The 25,627-nt window shown below is 38.3% G+C and overlaps 1 protein-coding gene across 2 annotated transcripts in view; it reads left to right on the top strand.

Moving 5' to 3' along the window:
• Nucleotides 1-25,627, top strand: part of cdhr1a (cadherin-related family member 1a) — a 271,515-nt gene that overhangs the window by 889 nt on the left and 244,999 nt on the right. For both annotated transcript variants that reach the window (XM_077496326.1, XM_077496324.1), the window contains exon 2: nt 180-285. The gene's annotated coding sequence lies outside the window, so the exon portion shown is untranslated. The remainder of the gene's footprint in view (nt 1-179; nt 286-25,627) is intronic.

Here is a 25,627-nt window from a genome sequence, read left to right as displayed (position 1 = left end):
TTTATCTTCCCGATATTTGGGATTTTATCAACAAGGGGAAGTCAAGTCAAAAGTCTTCCTTAACAATATCTTCTATGCACCCCAACTAATCTAAACACAGCGCATTCTGATTACTATTGTGTTTCTGTAATATGAATAAAGCAGAAAAAAAATCTACCCGTTTTTTCTGTCTATTTCAGGGGCGTCCATTTTGCCATATGCTGGCACCTGCTGGCGACTGAAAATCACATCACAGTGTCCGAAGGGCTCAGTTTGCAAACGTCACATGACCAAACCCAGAAACAGGTGAGCCTTGATGATCTTTAGAACGTAAATACGGTTGGTGTGGTTTTCCCACCCCTACCCCTCTCCCCACGCAGACACAAATTTAAAATGCCAAACTGTTAATATGAACACTGTATTAACATTGAGACTGTTTCTTTAACCTATCAGACTTCAAATTGATCCTCACAAGGCCCAAAAGTGGTCCTCATGTTGTCAACATTTTTCTATTGTCTGATTTGACTGATCAACATGCTTTGCAGGTGGTAAAAATCATAGTTAAAAGTTTTTACCATTCAACATTTTTAGACCATAAATATTAAACTATTGCTGTGAAAAATTAGCATGTTTTCTTGTGCCACATAATGACGCATCCTTATGGTGAAGGCCGTTCACTACCTCAAAATATGTTAAAGCAAGGAGGGGTATATAAGTAACGTTATTTACTAGTTCCCCATACATAGTTGATGACTTTGGTGTTATCTGAGGCAACATCGGTGACGTCATCAGCTCTCAGTTACCTCGCCTATGTTGTCATTATTGTGGGCATGTACCTATTAATCAATAATTCCATTGTCTCCTTGCTCTGCTCTTGCTCGATGTGCCATTTCAACGAGAAATATAGTACACGCTTCTCATAACAAAGCAGCTTCTAAACTCGGCTGAACTCTCAATGAACCCTGAGATCATTTTTTTGCAGCAGCAACTAGAGCAAGTCGGAACAGTACAATTTACAGTAATACCGTAATTTCTTAAGTTTTCCAGTAGCCCAGTGCTTCTCTTATTATTTTTGGTTTTGTTTGTCCCCTCCAACTCTTCGCTGCGACCATATATAGTATCATTTTTATATGAAATTGTTATAAATACTGATCTGCATATAAGCTATTACCCCTTCTACACTCTCTGATAACAGAACTGCCACTTCCGCGGTGCCACCTACCATACTGGATGTGCAATTACACTTTTTTCTAGTATGAAAAAAAAGAAAAGCCTCTTCTGTTGTTGTATAGATGGCGCTGTTGTTCTGCATTATTTCTGCTTTTCGGGAGTAATTGTGCAATCTGAGGAAAGGTTGGCCTCCAATTAAATATACAAAGCCACGGTGAAGACGAGACAGTCATCATCAAGTGGAGAAAATGTGGCACAGCATACCAGGAAGTGAAAATCTACTCTCAAAAATGCATATTCAATTGAGTTATACAAGTTTTAGGTAAATTTAAATAGTAGGAAAAGTTAACAAGTCAAACTAGACGTATATCCACTTTATCTCTGTACAGTTACATTATCACAATTATATTTTGTTTGTTAGTTATTATTATTATTATTATTATTTATTTGTAGTTTTGCAGTTTTATTTGTTCTTGCACTTTAATGTTGTTCTTGACACTTTTACTGTATATGCATAACATTACTGGTGTTTTTTATTATATTTTTTTGTTACTTTCAGTAGGCCTATATAACATCCAGGATCTGTCTTAGTTTTTTATTTTATTTTTTTATTTTATTTTTTTTTAACTTAACTACAACCCATGCATGGGTAATGTAAACAACACGGCCGGAGTTGCAATAAGTTTACAGTAGGTGTGAAAAGATCAATAATCCTTACTGGCAGACATGATGGGCGCAATGAAAACATACAGCCACAAGGTGGGAGCATGGAGTTATTAATAACAACTAGCGCTCACCCACTTGGGCTTTTTGAAACCGTCATAAAACAACATCCATGATGTAGATATGTATTGTACATGTCCCATTCAAAATTAGGTAGAGCCGTGCTAAAAAATATGAAATACCAAACAGATTGCTATTTTGTTTGCTTCAATTGTTCCAATTAATACTTATCTACATATTTATGGTAATATTGGTCATTTTTAACTACTCTTCTGTTGATGCTGTGATAAATCACGGGCCTAATACTTGATTGGCTTAGCTTTATTTACAGCATGTGTGTGACGGTAATAATGCTTTGGCTGGGTCCAACAAATCTATTTTTAATCTGTGTACGTAATTGGCTACATTTCAACTAGATGGAGTCATAATGAGAGATGAAAAGAAGCGTCGTATGTAATGAGAAACACGCAGATATTGTAGGTTCGACTTAAATAATTTCATTGCTCAATGGATTTTAACAACATCTAACAAAATATTACAAATACAGTTTTTACATTATCATTTGGATAAATCTAGAAAATACGAGTTTTTACTTAGCTTATTACTGCTTTTATCTTTTATTTAATTTGAATTTATCTTTATCTATTTGTCGTATTTTATATGCTGTATCTATGTCTTGTTTTTTTTTTTAAGCCAAACTATAATAGTATACTGTGTAGGCTACCAATGGTTTAAACAGTGAAGAAAACATTTCAAAGATAAACATCAGTATGATGCGTCACTTACAAGTGCAAGTCAAACCTTAACATGTGCTCATGGTGCGTTTGCATTTTTATGCCCGGAGCAAAACCAAGCATGTCATTCAACAATATTGAGCCGGGGCTATTGTACGGGTGGCACGCATTTCCATTTACATTCAGACAATGACGACTCGGGGTCGACTGCGTGGATGTCTGAGCGAAAGGGGGGGAAAAAAAAAAAAAAAAGATAAATTACAATTCTCATCAACAAAACATTGAATGAGCCAAATTAATTACCCTTTACCCAACTTTAGACAATAACGCTCAGAGCTGTCTGCTAGAGCTGTATTATTCTATTAACGTACAATTTGCAGTTCAGCTACAGTGACTTCATATTTGGATTTTATTGTATTTTCCAAGCCAATATGTAGCATTGCATCCGTAATATAATGGCTCCGAATTATTCGATAGTTTCTGCTGAAACGCTCACGCTACAGAGATCCTATCAGCACATTATTTGCTGGGCGAGTTTGTTGAAAAGCAAATTTCACTTAGTGTAGCTGTCGCTGAGCATCATAAAGGGGCATTTATAGTGTGAATTCAAGCACAGAACGGTTTAATTAATCAGAACTTTTCTAATACGAGGTTTCCTTTATAATCATAGCCTGTCTTTAATCAGAATCTTCTTCACTAATTCATTTCCAAAACCATTTTAAACGTGTTTTGTGTAGCTGCGACAAACTGTTAATGACACATGTGAAGTCAAAGTTGGCAGTCATTTTTTTTTACTTTGAATACGTGATGGCTTTAGACTTGAAGCGGCATGAGATAAGCTGGCATGTTGTCCCAGTGCAAGCTTGACCTGATCCAGATCCGGCCGGGCCACCTATGTGGGCCAAGCCTGTCTTCCAGTCTGCCTCCTGTCCCCGGCTCGTTGCCACTTAACACCCTTCCCTCGTTCAAAATGCCCAAGACAATTTATATGGACACAATTCTAGTTTTATACTGATATGTTAAAGTGCCATACAAGATAAACACAAACCTTAGTTTTGATAATGCACGTACAGTATGAATAAAGTCCATCCAAAAAAGCAGGTTACAACTGTTGTCTTAACTTTAGTTGCATGATCACAACCTCATTGCGTAACACTTTGACTGTTACTTGTATTCTAAATTTATTTTTGCAATGTTACGACTTTATTCTCATGACTGTTTGGATTTACTCTTGTAATGTTTGGATTTTGTTTTAGTTGTATTTCGACTTTATTCTCGTAATGCTGCAATTTTTTTTCTTGGAATGTTTTAAATGCATTCTTGTAACATTCTGACTTTATATGACTTTTGTAGGAGTTCATTTGGACTTTTTTTTTTTTTTTTTTTTTTTTTTTTTTTTGTAAAATTGCAAAACATTCTTGTAGTTGTATGACTTTACTCATTATTTTACGCATTTACTCTTGTAATATGACAACTTAATTCTTGTGACACTGCAATTTTTTAGTGTATTTTTGTAACGTTCTGTATGGCTTTTTTAAATTTTTGTATTTTTTATGTTTTTTAATATTTGATTACCGTAACATTTCAAAAGCCACTTGAGCAACTTTTTTCTTGTAATACTACGGCTTGACAATTGTAACATCACGACTTTGCTGTTTTTATCACTGCCAGTTTTTCTTGTAATATTACTATTGTAACATTAAGATTTCATATTTTTAACACTTTTAATATCAAATTCTTGTAAAATTCTGACTTTTTACTTCTAGTATTAGAATTCCTTATACCATTCCAGTTGCATCATACCTTATATTCTTGTAACTGCATTTTTCTACTTTACTGCTTTAATGTCGCAGTTTTATTCTCATAACCTGCAATTTTTTTCCTTGTAATATTCTGAATATATTCTTGTTGCATTCTGACGTTTTACTTCCAATATCAGAACTTTGCTAAATATTTAGACTATGGTATATTCTTGTAACACTATGAATTTTGCCCATTATAATATTTTTGTTCAATGATGTCTTTCACTTTTATAAAAGATCGTAAAAAAACAAACTATGATTAAATTACTGTAATCACTAGTGGGACTGCATGCTAAAAGGGTCTCAATCCGCTTTTGCCTCCAGCTGATATAATAAGTGGGCCAACTCTGTGTACAACTATGTTAGCGTGGTGTCAGCAAACGGGTCGGCCCCCTTTGTCTCGCTCCGTGTGTCTCCGTTGAGTCGATAGGTTAACCTGTCCACGGCATCCATCTTGGCCCCCCCCCCCCACACACACACACACATTACCATTGATCTGAGGGAAATAAAGAGCACACGTGTTATTATATACAGCCCAGAAAAAAAAAAAGCAGCCCCTTCACATTGATGGAGTGAACAGACCAAACGTATGAAATATCGCCCCTCCGACGTCTTCTGTCTTCCTGTCAATAGTGCAGCCTTTGCCCACAACCTGGATCAATAGAGACTTATCTTTTCCCCATAACACATAACAGTGTTGTTGTTGTTTTTTCTCGTATTGAAATTTACATTCCATGTCTGGCATGTAAAGTCTATAATACAGATATGTCCCCCCCCGCCCCCCGCCCCACTTGCTTGAAAGAAGTGTGCGGCCCCGCCAGTCTGAAATGTGGCAGTTACAAATTTACATGTTGATTTTCTGGACGTTTATCTGCAGCTTTTGGGGGTCTCTCATGTGTGAGACTGCTCAGCGGAGAGAAGACACCCCTCTGCAAAAACATCTGTTGTGCAAAGGGCTGTCAGACATTTGCGGCCTCCGTCTCAGACATTGTCATTTGTTTTGATCATTTCTGGGAGCGGAAGGCAATTTTACCGTTTTTTTTTCTTTTTTTTAAATACAGACAGGAAACGTTATGGAGTGGCTTCATTTAATGTAAAAGTTAACTTACACAGCAACTATAATTTTAAAATGAAATTTAGTTTGTATTTCTTTCCCTGTGTGGGTTGACAAGCTGCCTGAAGACGATAACAAAAAATTATGAATTATTCATTGCGATGCAATTGTTATCTGATAGGGAAAGCTACTGGAAAATTGAAATTTACAAAGTGTGCTTTTGTATCCGACACAATCCATGTGGTGATCTGGTTCGAGTGATTTTGTGCAATTTTACAAAAAAATGAACACCTATGACAGGATTGGTACAATGTGAATTTTCTATTTGTAAAAGAGTTGTTTTTGTCTCAGCATGAAGTGCTTACGCAGGAAGTGTTTTCACAGCACCTCTTTTGTAAACGCCACAGGGCACATCACCTCTGTGTTCTCCCCGTTAGCTGCCATTTATCTTAGTCAAGGACCTGCTTCCAGTCATTTCACTGCTCTATCGCCAAAACACACACAGAAGCATGCACTCAACCATCCTCAGCATACTGGTAGCAACCCCAAAGTTGAACACGGTCCATCGGTTCCGTGATGCTGCTGGTTGACTTCCAACTTGTTTCAACATTTATTGCCATAGGAAATGATGTAAATGAAAATAAGTTGTTGTGGTTTTTTTTTTTTTTTTCAGGCTCAAAACATTATTCTTAATTGTACAGGTGATAAATTTAGTCACATTTCAATGATTAACTGTCAAACAAGAAAAGGAGAAGTAAAAGAAAAAAAATATGACGACTCGCAAAATATGAAATGATATAGATTAATATCGGTTGCAGTCCTCACACAAAGCATTGCAACGCTCCATTTTTAACAAAACAAGACACAGTCAAATCAATTTAACGAAACTATTTTCAATTATTTTCTGAAAAACAGACTGAGGCAACTGAATGCTGCACGGCTCCCGCAGTGTAAGGGAAGAGGTGGAATTTTATAACGCTTCACAGACAGTTCAAAACATTGAATATATTTGCTTTCAATCTATTTATAATACTTTTTTTTTTAATTGTATAAAAATAAACAAGATGTAAGGGACAGGCCAATAGTATCAATTTGTGAAAAATATACGTCAAACATATTTGGACATACAAGGTTTACACCTGACAGCAACGATGTTCAACATGGCATCCATTTATTAAAATTAATTTGTTCATGTAATTCATATTGAATCCATTTGATTTTTATATATGGTACGGACTGGTAAAATCACAGCGTAATTAATATGAATAACAATATGTAGTGCCCTTTGTTTTTATACAAAGTTATAGAAGAAATATTTACCATATTTAATGGTCTTTTTTTTTTTTTTTTACAAAACTTAAAACCACCTCAGATTTTTTTTATTTATTTTTTTAGTTTATGTGCATCATAACTGATAAATATGATTTTATATGAAGGGATAAGCTTTCAAGTCAAAGGTATTTGGAACTGAAAATATAGTACTGTATAGAACTTTACAATTAAATCAATTTACGAAGCTTATTTTCACTCCATTCTCTACACAGCATAAAAATTCTCCAGCTTCTCCCCATTCCTCACAAGCGCTATCTATTTTTTTCACTTTCAAATTCATCTCCATATTAATGGTTTGAACGCCAACATTTTAATTTATTTATTTTTTACTCCTAAAATGTGTTTGAACATGGTATTGCTTATGTGGCTATCAACTTTAAAGTTGGCATTTATTTGATTAGCTACAAGGTACATTTTGACACCTTTAGAATGAAACTTTTATTATTTACTAATTTCATATCATTTTTTAGTACAAATTCTTCCAACTTTAGAGAGATAATCGTGTATTTTGTATGCAGCAACAAATATTTCTACATTTCCAAAAGACGTCTATTTAAATAACCTAGTGTTGCATGACTACATAGTAGGTGTGATGCTATGATTCTTTTTTTTTTTCTCTGCCTGAACAGGTGAGTGTTTTCACCGTATAGCGACACCCCATAAACTAGCTGATAACCCATCCCTGCGACTTCTTATCTGTCTTGCAGACAATCCCTTGCTCCCTGAGCACGTTGTCGTTTCCCCTCGGGCCCATTATCAGATTCCCAACGCAGGCTCCCGGCAGCTGCGGTTATTGTGGAACACTACGTTTATAGCCCCATGATGTCTGTGACAACACTGGCTTTTATGAGTGAGTACATGTTGTTTCGTGGTCATTGAGAGGTGCTCTTTCACTTGTGTGCTGTGCGACTGAAGAGGGCCTCGCTTGTCTTATTTCCGGGGGCCTTCTTTCAGTAAGGTGACATTCAAGTTACCTGACTTAAGAGCGTTTCAAGATACGAGCTGTTGTTGGTGCTCTATTTTGCTTTGATTTGGAAGGTGAAACTGTCCAACTCAACCATAAAACAGAGAATTACATGTTGTGCCACATAGCCTACACTATTTTAATGCTAACATGAATATATATATATATATATATATATATATATATATATATATACTGTACAGATATAACAATTAGGGTGCCACCAATTTCCAGTGGTCAACACATTTTTACAAAATTGTGTAATCTGAGATGCAAGTAACTTTTCTAGATTTTGTTTTGCGCTGATTGTGAATCATCCCTTGTTTTTCTCAAGCAAATCGAGTTTTTAAAATATTAAATTAAATTATTGTTAAATCTGTATTGCGCAAGGTTTTATAGGTCAAACAAAAAAAGAAAATATTGCAAAAATCTATTGTGCTAATATTAGTTATTATTATTATTATTATTATTATTAGTTATTATTTAACCCATTACAGATTAAAAAAATCTAATCCTAAAATTGTCAAAAAATGCATATTTTTCCCAATTTTTCTCTCTGTTTTAAAATTAAAGAAGTACTAAAAAACTGATTATTACACTCACCTAATCTGCCAGCAATTCATATCTTTATTGTTGAAACTGTAACGGGGGAAAAAAAGGACCTTTTCCCCTATTATTTATTTAATTGTCTAATTAATCGGTTATCAGAATTTTATTCAGGCAAATGTCAGAATCTGCCTCAACTTAAAAAAAGCACACCTGTCAGGCCCTAATAACAATATTCACAAGCATGTAGCGTCATCCTCTGCAAAGAATGACTAATATTAGTGCAGACTACTGAAAACGAGAAGTCTCTACTGCCCCCAGGTGGCCAGGGTGTGTGAATCAGGAGGAGCACAATGTCCACAGAGTTGAAGTAAAGAAAAATGTGAGAGAAACAGTTGACATTCTGTTCAATTATGTCACTAGTGTATGTTTTTCTTCCAATTATTATTAAATACAACATTAGTAAGTGATATTTTTTATCATAAAAAAAAAACAGCTTTATAGTGTAACATTTTCAATTGTACCTCATACATCAAAAGGCCAAAGTGGAATGACTTAAACCGGATGAATGATGTTACCGTCACGTAATATCATTCGGTTGGACTTTTCAATCACGTTTGAATTCAGATTGCCCGTTCTCGCTATCTGCGGGAAACGCGTTATCTCCCCCGACCATTCATGTACACATTTATTGGATTCCAAGTGTCTGGGATCAATCTTTTGGCCACCAGAGGAGCATAACTAATGGTAACATTAGAGTGGCTTTGTGCGAGCGACTGGCCGGATGCGGGTTAACCAAGCAGGAAATAATCTCTGATTTTATATCCTGCATGAGTGGCCATAGGATATGCCGAGAATAAATTAATCCCCCCTTTGGAATTTTTCTAGCCAGGTTATCTTTTGAATGGAAGCGTTTAAAGAGGGCGAGGCGGTTTGCTGGGCCGATTTGCTTCCCTTTTGCACACACGTTGCACACGCACAATTTCCTCGCAGATAATGCCGTCATCTGGATGCTCAGCCAGGGTCAGACTAACTTTTTCTGTGTCTGACCGTAGGTCTAGACAACCTCCCCTTGGAAATCCCCCCCCCCTGCCTTCCTTTTAAAGACCCACTTCTATTTTCCTTGTTGTGCCCAAACAAGGATTTTATAAAACGGGTGACATCGCCACACAAGCTGTCTGCCGAATCCCCCTTAATTAAAGTGACGTTTAAAGCCTTCCTCAGACACTAATAAACCCCCTCTCAATTAAGATCCTCCTAATTACTGTGTGCAAAGGAAAGAGGGACACACACAGACAGACAGTGTGCGAGTAAGCTTGCTGGCATTTGGCCCCATAAGCTGAGTGCCACACAAAAGAAAATGATGTCCCCTGGGTTAACCCATCCTTCCAGAGACGTTTCTCTCTCTCTCTCTCTTTTTTTTTTTTTTTATTTTTTTTTATTTTTTTTTTTTTTTTTTTTTTTCCTTCCCCACAAACGACCTTGCTCCCCCTTCTCCTGTTTTCTTCTTTATGAATGAAAGTATATGCCACGCAGGGCTGAGAGTGTCCATTCATGTAGCGGCTGGAATGTGTGAATAAGGGGGGCTTTGAATGAGGAATGAATCACAGCCACCTGATTAGTCATTAAGCAGTCTTTTGACGTTGCCATTGTTTGAATGTGCATGGTGGAAGTGAGCGTGCTGTCATGTAGAAAGGGCCCGCTCACTCGAGTGAGGCTGATTGGAAAAGAAATAGCAGAGATACAGTGAAACATCCCAAGTCGCACGCCCCCCTAAAAGGAAGTTGGGACAAACAGCGCCGCCTCAAAAACACAACAACTGGAGTTCAAACTACCGTTATGCATGTGTGGCTGGATTTGAAAATTCTTTTTTTTTATGGTGTCTGTTAAATTAAATGTAAATGCAAGAGTATAAAACGTTTTGTGTCCTTCACTGCCATTCACGGCTATAGACGTCTTTTTTTTTTTTTTTTTTTTTTTTTTTTTTTTTTTTTTTTTTTTTTTCACGGGAATGGAAGTGAGATTTGCTTTAGGAAAACTAACAAATAATGCAAACCCCATGAACGGGCTAACGAAGAGCATCTGTATTGTGTGGTGTTATAACAGCATTTATATCTGTATGTCTGTTAGACTGCCCCCAGGTGGCCATGGCATGCACATCAGGAGAAGCACAATATCCAAGTGGGAAAAAATAATAATAATTAAGTGAAATATTATAAAGTTAAATTTTTCTGATTTAAAAACTATTTTTGGGGAGGCGAGAACAGATGACTAGGTTTTGTACAGGCACCTCTACGCACTTGTTATGCAGTACATAAGAATTGAAGTCTAGCATTACCTAATAAAAAAATGGGACTCTGAAAATGTTCATCATCTGTTTTTAAAGTGTGAATACTTCATTTTAATTTGTTTTATTTTACTAAAGCCTATTTGTCACATTTTATTTATAAATATTAAGGCCCTTTCACACTGCACTTAGCACAGCACAGTGCACAATCAACTTATCTATTCATAGTCAATGTCACGTGGAGACTTGCAGTGAATAATTTCAAAAAAATGTCCAATTCTGTCACATCTAATAGTATTTCAAGACGAAATAATGCACTTCCACTATATTTTGGGGAATTAGAACAATTTGAAAGTCAACCAGCATCATGGAACAGATGGGACTACTTTGTAGATGTTGCTACCATGTTTGGACAAGTAAAAGCCTCATGTCCTCATTTGTTGACTGTTGCGTTATATAGAATGTTATAGTGCGTGGACTCTTGCTGGCGTTTGGTGGTGGCGGCGGCCTACACCGGGAAGGTTAAACATGTTTAGTCCGTGTCGTGGTCAGCAGATTAATGACATTAACGAAGTTTCCATTAGTCCTGCAACTGGGGGAGACATGGGCGTCCATGCGGAAAGGCACATGACTAAGGCAGAGATAAGAGAAAATGAAATACGTCTTCGTGGAGACAAGGGAGGGAGGGGGGGTTGCAGGAAGTGCCACTCCAAATTAGCCGCAGGCCCAGTTTGTTGTTACTTCATTAACCCAACAGCCCCGGGAAAACTAAAAAGTGGGGTCACAACCTTAAGCAACGGGGAGGCCTGAGATGTGCAAAGAAAAGCTCTCGCAGTCGTTGCTTGGTTGTAAACTATTGACACAATATGGACCAATGGTTGAAGGGAAAGGTATTTTAAGAAAAAATGCAGTTCACTTTCTTTGAGATTAGATACATAGCTAGCTAGCTAGCTAGCTATGTCGCTAGCTAGCTAGCTAGATAATTTGCAAACAATTCGTCTGTATTCTGAAAAAAGAGGCATCAAGATCTTCATTGTCACTCACACTTGAAGTTTACTTTCATTAGCTTAATGCTAACTCATAACAGGCCAATGAATAGCATCTTGTTATAACCTGTCATTAGCCTTTAGGCTGCTATCTAAAGGCTAATGCTAACATTAGCTGTGTTGCATCCCTTGAAGTAAAATATATTTGAACACAAAAGTGCAGCAACAAATGAAGACATGCAATGTACTCAGTTATAAACTGTATTCTTTATCCTTTGCAACCTATACGAATCCCATTGGAGATCAAGGCAGGATAAGCCCTGCTGCAATATGATTGGCTGCTGCATCTAGGCAAGAAAGTAAATGTGAAGTCAGGATAAAATTGGCCTTTCGAATGTCCTCAGGTGGCCAAGTAAGCAACACAATGTGCATTTGATTGAATGATATATATATATATATATATATATATTTTTTTTTCATCATGTTGTAGCCGTCTTTGAACGCTTCTTAATTCACCATGTACTGTACATCATGTTAGGTCTGAATCGGTGCAGCGCGCACTTGTTGCTCTCTGACATTTGGTGGCCTTCTTCAAACCAGAGCTTGGGTTGCATAATACCCGCCCTTGTTGTTGAAACACGAGCCGAGCGTGGCTATTTGCGAGCCGGGACTTTATGAGAGTCTACGGTTACATACCCTCAGAAGGAGGGCTATTGTGTTCTCAGCCCAATTGGCAACATACCTCCGCTGTTCCTTCACTTTACATACACTGCCCATAACAAAACAGGTATGACATTTCCGCATGTTGTGGGTGCAAATTGGAAGCTGTATTGGCTCTTGAGCGCACTAAAGATGTGAAGCCTTAATTTTTTAGCCTAACTGATTTAATCAAAAGTCAGAACGACAAGTCTAGAAGGAGTGTATTTGTTTTTTCTTTTGCTACGTTCTTGGATTCTCATATCCTTGTGTATTCCTCCCACATATACCTGCTCAGCAACATGGCTCCTGAGCAGCTGACTTGGCTAGGAAGTGTGTCGCACACGCGGGCAGGCAGCATCAGGGCCCGGTGAGTGTCTACTGAGGCTGCAGACACATCTGCCTGCTTGGTTTCACCTGCTAACTGAGCATGTAACATTTACTTCTTGGCTGCAGAGCAATCAGGGCCTGGGCACCGGCAACAGAGCAATACGCTTGCGATTACACGCATGTTTTCCCCCCCAACATGAGAAGAAAGGAGAAAGTTGAGTTTGAATTTTTTTTTCCCTAAGAGAAGGTGGGAGCTTGCTAAAAACAGGAGTAAACTGCTGTTAAATATCGAGACTGTTTTCTATTTCAAGTGTCGCCAAATATTTACTACATTTGCTTGAAATATTCATTTTAAATATGAAATATAGTTTGGACATTTTAACCCTCCATACATGCACTTAGACTATTTATTTATTTATTTATTTATCTAGGTGTTTTAAATAAATATTTTTACATACATACCATTTATCTTGCTGCATGCTTTGAATGGGGAAAAGTAACTCCATGTGGTGGACAAATAAAAATAAAAGTCTAAATGAAAATTGTAGCAAAAAATTTGCATTAGTTGTGGAAATGTATATGTGGAATTGGCATTTTTATTTTCAATGATTTTCAATGACACATTTTGTCATGAATAACAATGGTTTTTGCCATTTTGGTATTGCCATTTTAGGAATTGAAGCACCTCTCAACCCCCAAACACCTCTGCCCCCCCCTCCATCCCTCCCCGTTAAATTGTACTTTAAAAAATATATCAATTATGATTACACATTGTGTATTTAACCAATCAAACCTTATAAAAGTCCATTAGCTTAATGCTAATATGCGTCAAATCCTGACTAACAAAACTAGCATCGGTGTTGTGGAAATTTGACATTTTAATAAACTTATTTTTTAGCACAAGCATATATTCTTTATCCTCTGTGAAAATCAGCGAATAATACTACATCTTAGTTGATGTGCAGTCTGTTTCATCATCAATGGTTGTATATATTATACTGCCCCCTGGTGCCTATGTTGGGTACAGCAGAATGGGCATCACTATGACCATTGAATTGTCATGATGCACCAACTCGTCTTCCTTGTTTTTTTTTTTTTAATTCATTTATGTACAATCCAGTTGTGGGTTAAGTGTTTTTATGCTTTTTATAACAGTTCCTCTGAGTTTGTACTCATTTCTAAAATTGCATCGAGGGGTCCAGTTTTTAAAAGCTCTGGTGGGCCGTATTCGGCCGACAGGCCTTTGGTTCCCCGGCCCTTTCCTGCAGCCCCCAAATAATACATCAGTGTGAGCTTTTTTAATTGCTGGCGAGCACGCCAGCTTTGTGCTAATTCCTAGCGATACACGTAATGGTGACACCACTGATCTTGGAGTGCTCTCCTGTGCGCGGACGAACATTTTCCGTCCTCGAGACGAGCGTCACCTCGCTAATCTGTCTGAGCAAGTGTGTGTGGAGAGGCCCTTTATCCCGTCCCACTTTAACCGCTTGCTCACAGGAGAACCATTTACCGGCACACCCCCCCCACACACCACTCCACCCCTTCCACTAATGGGCGATGAAGTCTTTCACCGAGCCCTGTTTGACTTTCACCCCCTGAAAGAAACTTGGCCAGCGTGGCGACATTAAGAAAACCAGTTAACCTGGAGCAGTCTGTCTGCGTCTACTCAAGGAACCCAGCGAGCTCCTCGGTGCCTTTTCAAGAGGCTTCTCTCCACGGCTTCTATTAAAACGTCCGCTCAGCACTTTTCTCACTAGCACACGGCGTCCAAAACAAATAAATGCCTCGCCTCCAGCCGTCGTTTCGGGCGCGTCATATAACGTTGAAGTCTTAATAAATAGACTTCTCGACATTCCTTATCGACTTCATCATGTCTTTTTATTAGCCAATCATTCATTCTGCAACGACTTGCTACCCGCTCGCCATTTTGCCACCTTAATTTAATGTTAATTGGATTAATATAGACACATTTAATTACAAACCAATAGCTAGCTCTCGAGTGGCTGGCTGTGTCATCACTTGTTATCAAGAGGCACGGTTGTTTTAAACACATTTTAATGCTTTATGCCTATTTAGCACACTAATACAGTGGTTTGCAAATGTTTTGCAGAAAGTACTTTATAAAAAAAATAATAATAATACAGAACTACCACCGTTGTGACTGCCATGACAGTACGGGTTTTAATTCCTAAAGAGGATATTGTCTAATTGTATGTTGTATTTCACAATTCAAGTGTGAAAATAAACCAGTAATGGACTGCTGGCAAATGCACTTGATGTAGTATTTTTATTTATATACTGTATTTATTTTTTTAACCAGGATTTTGCATTTGGATATTTACATTTTTATTTATATATGTATTATTATTATTTTTAACCCAGGAATTTGCATTTTTTTCACACAGTCACATAAATCAAGACTTTAGGAGATTCCATGTTTATATTATTTCTCGAGACACCATTGTGATATTTCGTCACTTTCTACATGGAAAACAGTAACAATGGAAACATTTAAAACATGTAGTTTACATTAAGAAAGCCTTAAAAAAAAACATTAAATGAGGTCAACCGGTGTCCACAACAAATTGTGCTGTGACGTTCATTTCTCTCTGTTTCCCCTGTAGAAAACCAGTATTATTAATTCCATTTTATTGCAGTGGGCTATTGAGCCTTGCTTAAGGTAACCTAAGGACAATGACACAGCTAAAGCAGCTATAGCGCCACAATCCAAATCATTGTTATTTACCTTTCGTCACTTAGACAGTGGAGGCTTTTAACACCAGACGCTCAGTCTTTCCTGACTGTTTATGGCGCATGGCTACTGTGGCGGGAGGGTTAAACCAAGGTCAACATTGGCTGCAGCCACAAGACTGACCTGTAAGTCAAGAGGGGGCAAATAAACACAGAAGAGAGCCGGAAGAAAGTGCACTTAACAGGTGTAGTGAAGGTAGAATCAGCCAGTGAAGCACAATCGGACTCAGAAATGAGAATCATAATTTACTAAATTTAATTTGCACCGTGAGCACACTCAAGTCATCTTCCTCTGAAATGAATGGAAATATGATTAATCTGTTTCATCTTCCACCCAAAATTAATATGTGATTACTGATGCTAACTGTTAGCATGTCAGTGGTGTTTTCTATTGTTAGCATTAAGCTAGCAGCCATTCTAAAGTTTTTTTGTTTTGTTTTGTTTTTTAAATCCTGAAGATTTAATTTTCTCTTTTTAATGTTTTAATTTGACAGTAAACGTAAATTGTGTAGCTTGGAGACTTAAAAAAAAAAATAATAATAATAATTTTTTTTATTTTTTATTTTTTTTTTTAAAGAATTGTTCACGATTTGCCAAACTACTGCTTATGTGAAATTAGTTGAATTGAGTTCACTGCCGCTATTTCAAGATCGAACCCTCAAAATCAAGGCAAAAACATAATAATAATAATAATAATAATAATAATAAAAAATTGTCAGAATAACACCTCATATCTTGATAAACTCTTAAGTCGGGTCACTCCTATCTCAAGAGACCTCTTTTATTCACAAAATATGTATGCCCCCAATGCACAAAGTGCACAAATATGCCCATAGAGACACACATTGGTAATACCCCCACTTGACAGATGCCGTATGGACACTCTTGGTTGTAAGAAGGGGGGGAAAGAAAACCCTCAGGGTCTCTGTTCTCTGACAGTACACCAGGGATCAGCTGTGACACAGTGACACTGATCCACTCATGTCATACACCTACACACAGACACACACACCTATATAGACTCACAGGCATTATGTGTGTATGCATGTCATGGGATTTTATTAATTTTCTTTATTTGTGTGTGGAGTAGTCACCTGTCTGTTTTTATGTACTTGCCCTATTAGGGCCACATATAAATATACATATATTTTTTTAGAGAGGTGGGTAATAGTAAAAAGAAAAATCTCACAGATTTGCGAAAAAAAAATTGTGTATGTTTGTGACATTTATAAAGTGCCAGTTTTGCGAGAAAAACTTACCAATTTACAAGAAATTATCTCGGATGTTTGCAACATTATAGAGGGGCAAATTTTCGATATGATGACATGGTTGGCCCTATGCGGCGTAGGCAGTGCCCCTTCAAAGTGTCAATGCTTAATATGATGGCCAAAGCATTTACTTAGTTGAAAACATAATAATTTAACGAGTTCTTCCTCTGTAGGCATTTTGCACACTCGGGAATTGTGACTTGGCACAAGCATCCGAGGAGAGTACGAGTATTTCGCGCAAGTTTCTGATTTTATTTTTCTTATCGCAAACCTGTGAGTTTATTTCTCATAAATTAGTGATTTTTTTTTGTTTTTTGTTTTTATGTATTGTCGCAAATTTTTGCCCCTTTATAAATTTCGCAAATTATTATTTTTTTCCTCTGGATTTTTTTTTTTTTTTTCTCGCAAATTTGTCACAAATATTTAAGTTTTTTTTCTCTTCAATTTGTGAGTTTTTCTTCTCAGAATATTAGCCCCGTGTCTAAAAACATAGAAGTATTTATAAGTGGCCCTATCAGTAACACGCCGTCTTGAGAGAGAGAGAAAAAAGAGGGGGGGGGGGGGGTGGGTGTTGGTTGTGGCACATTTTCCACCAATCTGTTATTGAAAAGGAAACTGCTCCATGCCACTGAAAATGAAGCATTGGCTTGTACTGCTCCTGTTTGGCCAGCTGAGGCCATGCTTTCTCCAAACTGCACTTGCTCTCGACTGCAGAGCTGTAAATGGGTCATGTAAGAGGCCCTCTCATTTGCACACAGTAAGCACACAGAAACGGTTACATTCACAAGCCTCAGTGCCTTTTGTGTTGTGGCCCAATAATTAGAATCAATTTGTAATTGGATATCAAATACAAACATACAAAATCACAATCACGTAAATGGCACGTCAAATGAATGTAACACAACATATAAAATCATATACACTACATACAATCTAATAAAAAAACAAATAATAATAATAATAATAATAATAATAATAATAATAATTCCTTTCCTCTGGTCCTTGGCCAAATGTCACTGATTTATCAAGATCTAGTCATTCAGTCCTTGCAATTATGTCTCGTTTTTATTTTCAGGATGTCCGCGCATCTTTGAAGTCTTAAACGTGATTTAACAAAATAAAGGCCTTTCGTATCCTTAAAAAAACACACACACTTAACCCTTCAATCCATTGAAAGGTCTTAAAAATGTCACAGACACAAACAACTTCGGGCTTGATTTGCACTGTGGTTGCATTTTGTTAATTTTGATGGAAGTGGCCTTAAAAAGGTCCCATTAAGTCTTAAATTGGACTTCTTAAGGCCTACTTACTTACTCTTTGATTGTCACTTTTAAAGTTTATATAGTATGGGATTTTTTTTTTTTTTGGCTGCGCTAAAGGAAAGTCTCCGTCCAGGTGTAGGCCACAGTCCGATGTGTGGCCCGTGAAAGGGATATGCTCGCCCTGGTGGTGGGCGTACAGAGACGCTCCTTTGTTTCCTGGCATGTCTCACATACTTTAAGAGGCCAGATAAGCCGCAGGACCATGAAACGCTGCTTTATGTTTGGCCTCTGTAACGTCCCAGAGAGGGCCGAGCGCATTCAAGAGCGAGACCTGCCTGCGAGCAGGTAATATGTCCGACTTGCTGAACCTTATTAAAGAGCCAGATCCGCACGAGTCCTGTCATTGCAACAAAACGGAACCAAAAGTGTGTCAGGGGTGCTAAAATGAAAATACTACAGGGATGCAAAATATATTTTGCACGATACAATAATATCACGATATGGTCACAATACGATAATTATCACGATATTGTGGGGGGGTTGGCAATATTTAAAAAAGGTCAAAATATTATAAAAAAAAAAAAAAAAAAGAGCTCATACTAAAAAAAGCTGTGCTTTTGTCCGTAACAGCAATGCATATAAACCACCTACATTCTCTAATAACAATATTGAGGCGCTTACTTGTTAATGCACGCACACATTGAGTTCCTCCACATATTGACTCGCTTCACAAGCATATTACGTTCCCCTTCATCTGACAATTAGCACGGATTTTAAACAAAGAAGGCCAAAACATCCCTAATGAAAATTAAATTACACTAATAAACTAGCCACCAGAGGGTGCTAGAACTGCACAAATGGAAATCAACCTGATTTTTTTTTTTTTTTTTTTTTTTTTTTTTTTTTAACAGATGTGTTCCCTTTAAATATTGTGAATAACGAATACGATATTATGGCAGTTTTAATATCAAGATATTGCGATGTTGCCCTTATCGTTACATCCCTACAGTCAGGTCAGATGCGATTCTCTACTAAATATAATTGACAATACTCCAATAATGAATTCTGATTGCACAAGTGACTGGTCACATTATCATGGATGAATACATCCGAACAAAATTTATAATCATCGTGATGCCCATGCACAAGCTACACGACTAAAAAAAGGAAAAAAAAATCATTGATGAATAAATTAGTTTGAGATGCAAGGTGTTGCTCGATCAGTTTATTTTATTTATTTATTTTATCTTTTGCTATATGAGAATTTTATTGAACAATAAAAACACTAGCAAAGTGTCCAAAAAAAACTCATGGGCCATGTTCCTCACATCATTCACTAGGCCACGCCCCTTAAAGGCACGTTGCAGCTTTTGTTAATGTTAATGTGATTTGGCTCGTCCCAACGCACAATAATGATATGTTGTGAACATCATAGCTCACCTGTTTTCTTGGTTTGGTCTCATGATGTTTGCAATGCGAGCCCGAAGGCAGTTTGACGTCAATTTCAAGTGACAACAGGGGGCTAAATAAAGCTACAATGGCAGCCCCCTGGGTTGGATGTAAATGTAAGATTAATCTGCTTAATTCTTATTCCATGAACACAATATTAATCAGAACACAACGTTTTGACGAGTGGCCTCGCACAAAAGAAAGTTCCGCTGAGAGATCCCGCTGCATTTTTCTTCGCCTTGTAACCGAAGGGAGCAAAACTGGGATCTGGAAAGCCACAGCGGGGTTGGTGGGTGGGTGCCGCGGTGGGGATGTGTGGGTTTGACTGTTTCCTGAAATCGGATTAGCGGCTACTCTACACTTAGATGGTAGGAGCTTTAGTTTAGCCCGTTCTAAGACCACCCATCAGGTAAACAGGTTCACTCCCGTGGAGCTAGAAAGGAAAGTGAATGGTGACTGAAGGGGGGGTGGCGAGGTGGGGATTCTGAATGAATGAAAGGGATGTGGAAATACTATAAGGGTTTATTGATCTGATTTAATGTAGGGAAAAGAATTCCACTTTTAAAAGATTCCTGACTTGTGAAATGTATTCCAAAGCAATTTGTGAACTTCCCCTTCTCGGACCAACTCCCTGGACCTTCACTAAAGACCAACACAGTGTATCGCCCCCCCCTCCGCCGCCTGCCAAGATATCAAAACCTTACACTGTCATGCTGCCGCCACAACATCCCACAGACACCCTCCCCAAAATGAGTTTTTTTGGCATCCGGCTCGCAAACAGCCTCTCTCCTTGTCGCTGCGAGCCACCAAGGCTTTGTTAGGCGGGCCTTCTTGTGAGCCCACAGCCTTCAAGACCCCCATTATGCAGCAGGACTCAGCGGGGCAGAAAGAGCAGGAGTGTTTTTCGCCAGTCATGTGGGCACACAGGCATTATACACTCTTCAGTGGCACTGCGGATATTTTGTAAGTCTTGCAAACAGACGGGAGGGCCGCAAAGAAAGGCTGCGAGAAGAAGTTTTCATAATTGGGTGTTATATAAGTTCCCCAATCCTCGCAGGAGGATTGCAAGTTTTCTTCCTTCCCCTCTCGCCCATTGTGGCTGGTGAAAAGCACGGCGCGAAGGCCCCACTGCGAAGGTGACAAATCCTTTGACGTGACTCATTGTGGAAAGGTTAAAGGAATACAGTCAAGTGATGTCAGGGAAGAGCCTCTAATTGCCTGCTTTGCTGAGCCGTGTTTTACAAATCAAACAACACCACAGACACGTTCAGAGAGTCCATGTATGTTTGTCCGTTTAATAGGAGTGGGTTTATTAATCAATAAGTCGACTAATTGGTTGTTGATTCTGTGGATATGAATGTTGATTTATCAGGTTTCAAGTAAAATTGAATAGATGTTTTTTTTTTTTTTGAATAATCGACGTATAAGACTACAGTATTATACATTAACCTGAGAAAAATCCATCCATCCATCCATTTTCTTGACCGCTTATTCCTCACAAGTGTCGCGGGGGGTGCAGGAGCCTATCTCAGCTGGCTCTGGGCAGTAGGCGGGGGACACCCTGGACGGGTTGCCAGCCAATCGCAGCTTGAGAAAAATGCAAAATTAAAAACAAATCCGAGAACAAATAGAGTTAGAAAAAAATCAATACAAAATAGCTAAAAAATGACATTTTTCCGATTATTATTTGAGAAGGAATAAGAGGAAGTATAAACTTATCTATTCCTATCACCGTATCTTTATTTTTATATTGGTGCATCAACAGTATTTAGGAATACTCATTTATATCTAGACATAAAATGTATATTTTTAATTTCCTAAAATGAAATTTATAATATTCTCAAAAGACATGATTTTCATTTATCCACTTGGTTTTTGTCAGTTTGAAAATGTGAATGTGAAAATGGTCTGTTTGTTTACCACTGTGTTTCCTCTGTCTGTATTTCTGTTACCGTAATGTTGCAGCACTTAAATATGTACATTATGGTCAAATGTAGGTAAATATAATATTTGCTGTTCTTGAAGCCATTTCGTTTTATGTTAAAACATGTTCGCCATAAAGTTTTCTCCCTTTATTTATTTATTTATTTTTTTGAATTTCTGGATTGGATGAATGTATTTACAATATTTCCTATGGGACATATTGCTTTGGTTTTTTGTCCAATTTGGTTTTAGTCAGTCTTTTTGAAGTGGATTAATCCTGCACCGAGATTCCATGTACGTATACTGGAAAAATGCAGATTGTTTAAAAAACACTGACGAAAGTTTACGACACTGCTTTAATATTCGGTAGTGTCGCTTAGATGGGGACTTACCAAATTCTTACATCAAATTTCACATATTTGTCGACAAAGAGTATTTAGAAAACGGTTTCAGCTTTTTCAGGCCCATGTAAATGGGGTTTGTTTAGACAAGTTTGGTTTTTATCGACATTTTTTTACTAGGTTCCTGTCGTGTAAACATGATCTTATTGTATTGTCGAGCTTGTGTCGTAATCCACATCCGAGAGTATCATCTGCAGCGGACCAGCAGGAGCTGGAGTTTTTACTAATCAGGGCTGGACAAACTCAGGACTCCCTGCATCTCAAACATCACTGCTTCTGTCAGGGGCCCCCTCGAGTGCATAGCAGGCGAGCTGAGCAGCTCTGATCAGCGTTGTTGTGTTGTTTTTCTTTCTTCTTTTTTTTCCGAGAGCATCACACTGGGGAACACGTGTGAGTACGCGCATGTTTGAGATGCAGGGATGCATGGTGCTAACCCTCCCCTGAGTGGTAATGCATGAACTGCTCGCAAAACATTGTTGCCGCCGCTGTTGCCTTCTATGTTAATAAGGCGTGGATCGGGGCGGGGATGGAGGTTGAGTCTTACCCTGCTGTATCGCGGTTCATCATTTAAGTGCTGTCTTTCTTTCTTTCTATCTATCTATCTATCCATCTATCTATCTATCTAATAGCTAGCTTGATAATAGCTAGCTAGCTTGATAATAGCTAGCTAGCTTGATAATAGCTAGCTAGCTTGATAATAGCTAGCTAGCTAGATAATAGCTAGCTAGCTTGATAATCTAACTCGAAATTCCCGATGGCCAGCCTGCTCCTGGTTATGCCACACTGAGGTGTGCTTGGAAGAGATTGCGCTTTTTTAAAATTGTGAAGAAGAAGCAGAGAAGGTCCCCAACTAAGCTCCTGTTAATCGTCATCAGAGATAATATACAGCTCTGGAGAATTTGATGAGACTAGTGGATAAAATATCAGTTTATGCCGACAAAATATTCTTGCAATGTGATGTATATTGTCATATTTATTTGACAGTGCCACAGTACATCATTGATTTTTGAAGACCATTTACTTGTTTTTGTTTAACTGTTTAAGTCTATTTTTTTTTTCCTGAGCTGTAAGCAGGTCTATATTGCTGTCTGCTTTATTTGTATGTTTTGCTGCTCCATGTGTGTTTTAAAATAGCAGGTGTTGGAAGGTTTATAATAACTAGCATCTATGCTAATTCCCGTTAGCTCGTTAATGGCTTTTCGCATCATATGTTAGCGTGAAGCTAATGGAATTTCATTTGACAAAATTGCTGGTCTGGTTGGACATTTTGGGGCTTAATTATACAAATTTTTCTTTTTTTTTAATGTGTCGGTTAGTGGCAGTGACAAGAAAATTATTTGGAGGAATGTTTTAAAAGGGTGTTTTAATAAGCTTATTTTAACATGTTTAAATGTTTTTAAAGCATGTGGGAAGGATACAATTTAATTATTATGTTTTTGCTCTGATACCTTTTGTGGTTGAGTCTCACCTTTTGGGTGCGCGTCTGGAACGTATCCCCCGTAATAAATTGGGATTTTCTGTGTAATCAGGATAATGCACCTATAGTGAGTGAAATTTACAGAAACTTGGTGAAATAACATTAAGTCAGTTGACTCGAGATGACCCTCCAGGTGCTGGCAGGTACTGATGAAGCAGTAAGGGTAAATGAACACAATATGATTTTCCGGATTTCCGCTTATAATAAGGCATTTGTGGCCATATTCGTCTTTGTGTCGACACAGAAATCCCGCACAGCCAATTATATCGACTCTTTGTGTCTTCTACCCAGCGCTTCAAGCTGTCAAGTGACTCCACGTCACTCAGTTATGTGTTGCGGTGAGTTCAGAGCCTCCAAATGTATTTATGAATGCATGATTTTGTGAAAAAAAAAAAGTGTACTTGCCGCTCCTCTCTTGCTGTCTAATAACTGGTAACCCCAGCTGTGAGTGTGTGTGTATTTGTCTGCCTGTGTAATGCTGAGGCTCGCCGGGGCACTGAGGCGGAACTTGGCCCCAGTCAGACCGGTGCAGTGAGGGCAGAGACCAAAAAAAAAAAAAGCCTCCATCCGTGCTTTCCACCTCTTTCAATCTCACTCTTCCACTGGGATTTGGAACTGGCTAGCCTCAGAGATGTAACATGTATTTATTTTGTACATAACACTCAGGGATTCTTTGCCCTTTTGTACATGTGCATAAAAGTGCATTTTGCTGACCATGAGGTGTCAAGTAAGTGGGAGGGAGGGGGGGGGTAAATCAACTTTGAGTAGGATTCTTTTAGCCTGACGGTGTTATCCCCTCAATCTCCCGCCGCTCACATCAAGAAGAAAACAGCATGGAGCCGGGGCCGCTGGTTAAACGTTTTCATGCTGAATTTGAAATCAGATTACGCTCAAGCTTGCTCAATTGACTTAATGGATTTGAAGGGACTAGATCCTATTAATAAAAGAATAAAAGAGATGGAGGGAAGGAGAAAAAGAGGTGATTTTGCCCCCGAGGCCGTGGCCCCACCGGTGGGACTGGGGGGGGCTAATCTGCCATGCAAATTAAATCCTTCCTCTATAAACTGGGCCCCTCTAATGTCCCCCATTACACACCTTTTATTTGTTGTGATCTGATATTGCTGCGGGAACATCAGATTGATATGGGAATGATTACTGAAGAAGATGGAATTTGCATCCTTTCTCATGCCTTGCAAAGTGCTTTTTCCCTCGGAGGGCCGAGGGATGGGAATATTAGGCCGTGTTTCTCAGATTGGGACTGACACTCATTTGGAAGCTATCCTCTATGGATTTTTCGCGCTCTCTCTCTCTTTCCCTCTCCTCCTCCCCACCCGAAATAATCTGCCAGGCCGAGTTCCAGGCAGGATTATGATGCAGTTGAGAGTGAGAGGTTTAATCAGCGAGCGTGGCAGTATTTGCACGGCAACACACAGCTTACCTCTCCTTTTCTCTTTTGCGTTAATGAGCTTGCACTCTGCTTGGCTCCTTGCAAGTCTCCCTCTCACACTGTTTCTATTGCACTGTCAAAAGCACCTGTAAAAACACACATATGTCACATATCCTAATCCGATTTGCACTTAATCGTGACAGGGATTAGCGCGCTCGTACATTAGCGGCGGAGCTGTGAAACTTTCAGTGTTCTCACCGCGTTTTCCCCTCGCCAAAGTTCGCCTTTCAGTAAGCTTGGCACATGTTTTTTCAGGGCAGGCACTTTCTCCCTGATGAGGAATTAAAGCTAAACTAGGAGGAGGAAAGAGACGGCATACATAAGAGGAAAAAAACAACAAAACACTATCATAAGGAGCTTTTAATGTTTCATGCTCAGGCTTTGTCTTAGAATAATCACTGCAAATGAGTCGATGAATTACTGGCTGGGATTGTTTGTGCACTGCCCAGTTGGTGGGACTGAATTAAGGGTTAGCTGTCAAATGATATCTAAATAAAGCTTAAAACTGAACCTAACATGAGCATAAAGAGCACATATTATCCAGAAAATGAGCATATTATTGAGAACATAGTTTATCACCTTTCTATCTACTCTGCAAATATGTATCTAATAATAATAATCCATTTTATTTGGAGGTGCCTTTCAAGTCACCTGAGGTCACCTTGCATAAAGTAAAATTAAAAACGGAATTGTAACATGAACACAAATGAAATGTACTGTAGGGGTGGGATGGTAAAAGTAACTCAAGGTATGTTCCATTTTGGTACATTTTCGGTATGTATTTTGTGCATAAAGTGTGCGATTTTTGGCATGTGCGGCCAGGCAGGGTGGCATTTCTGCACACATGACCACTTGACCCACATTTACACAAGATACAAGCTATTGAGTTTTTTCATGTTCAAAACCACTGAGACTACAAAGCAGGGTTGCAGTCCTTCTCGCTGTCCCTAATCAAGTGGCCATCCCTTACGGGTACTAGCACTGCTTGAAGTCACCACTAAAGGAGAGAGAGAAAAAAAAAAATAGAATGTTAGGATTAAATATGT

The sequence above is a fragment of the Festucalex cinctus genome, chromosome 14 (assembly GCF_051991245.1).
Source record: "Festucalex cinctus isolate MCC-2025b chromosome 14, RoL_Fcin_1.0, whole genome shotgun sequence".
Taxonomy (NCBI): domain Eukaryota; kingdom Metazoa; phylum Chordata; class Actinopteri; order Syngnathiformes; family Syngnathidae; genus Festucalex; species Festucalex cinctus.
The sequence above is the reverse complement of the archived record's forward strand: the minus strand, read 5'-3'. Positions and strand labels throughout refer to the sequence as shown.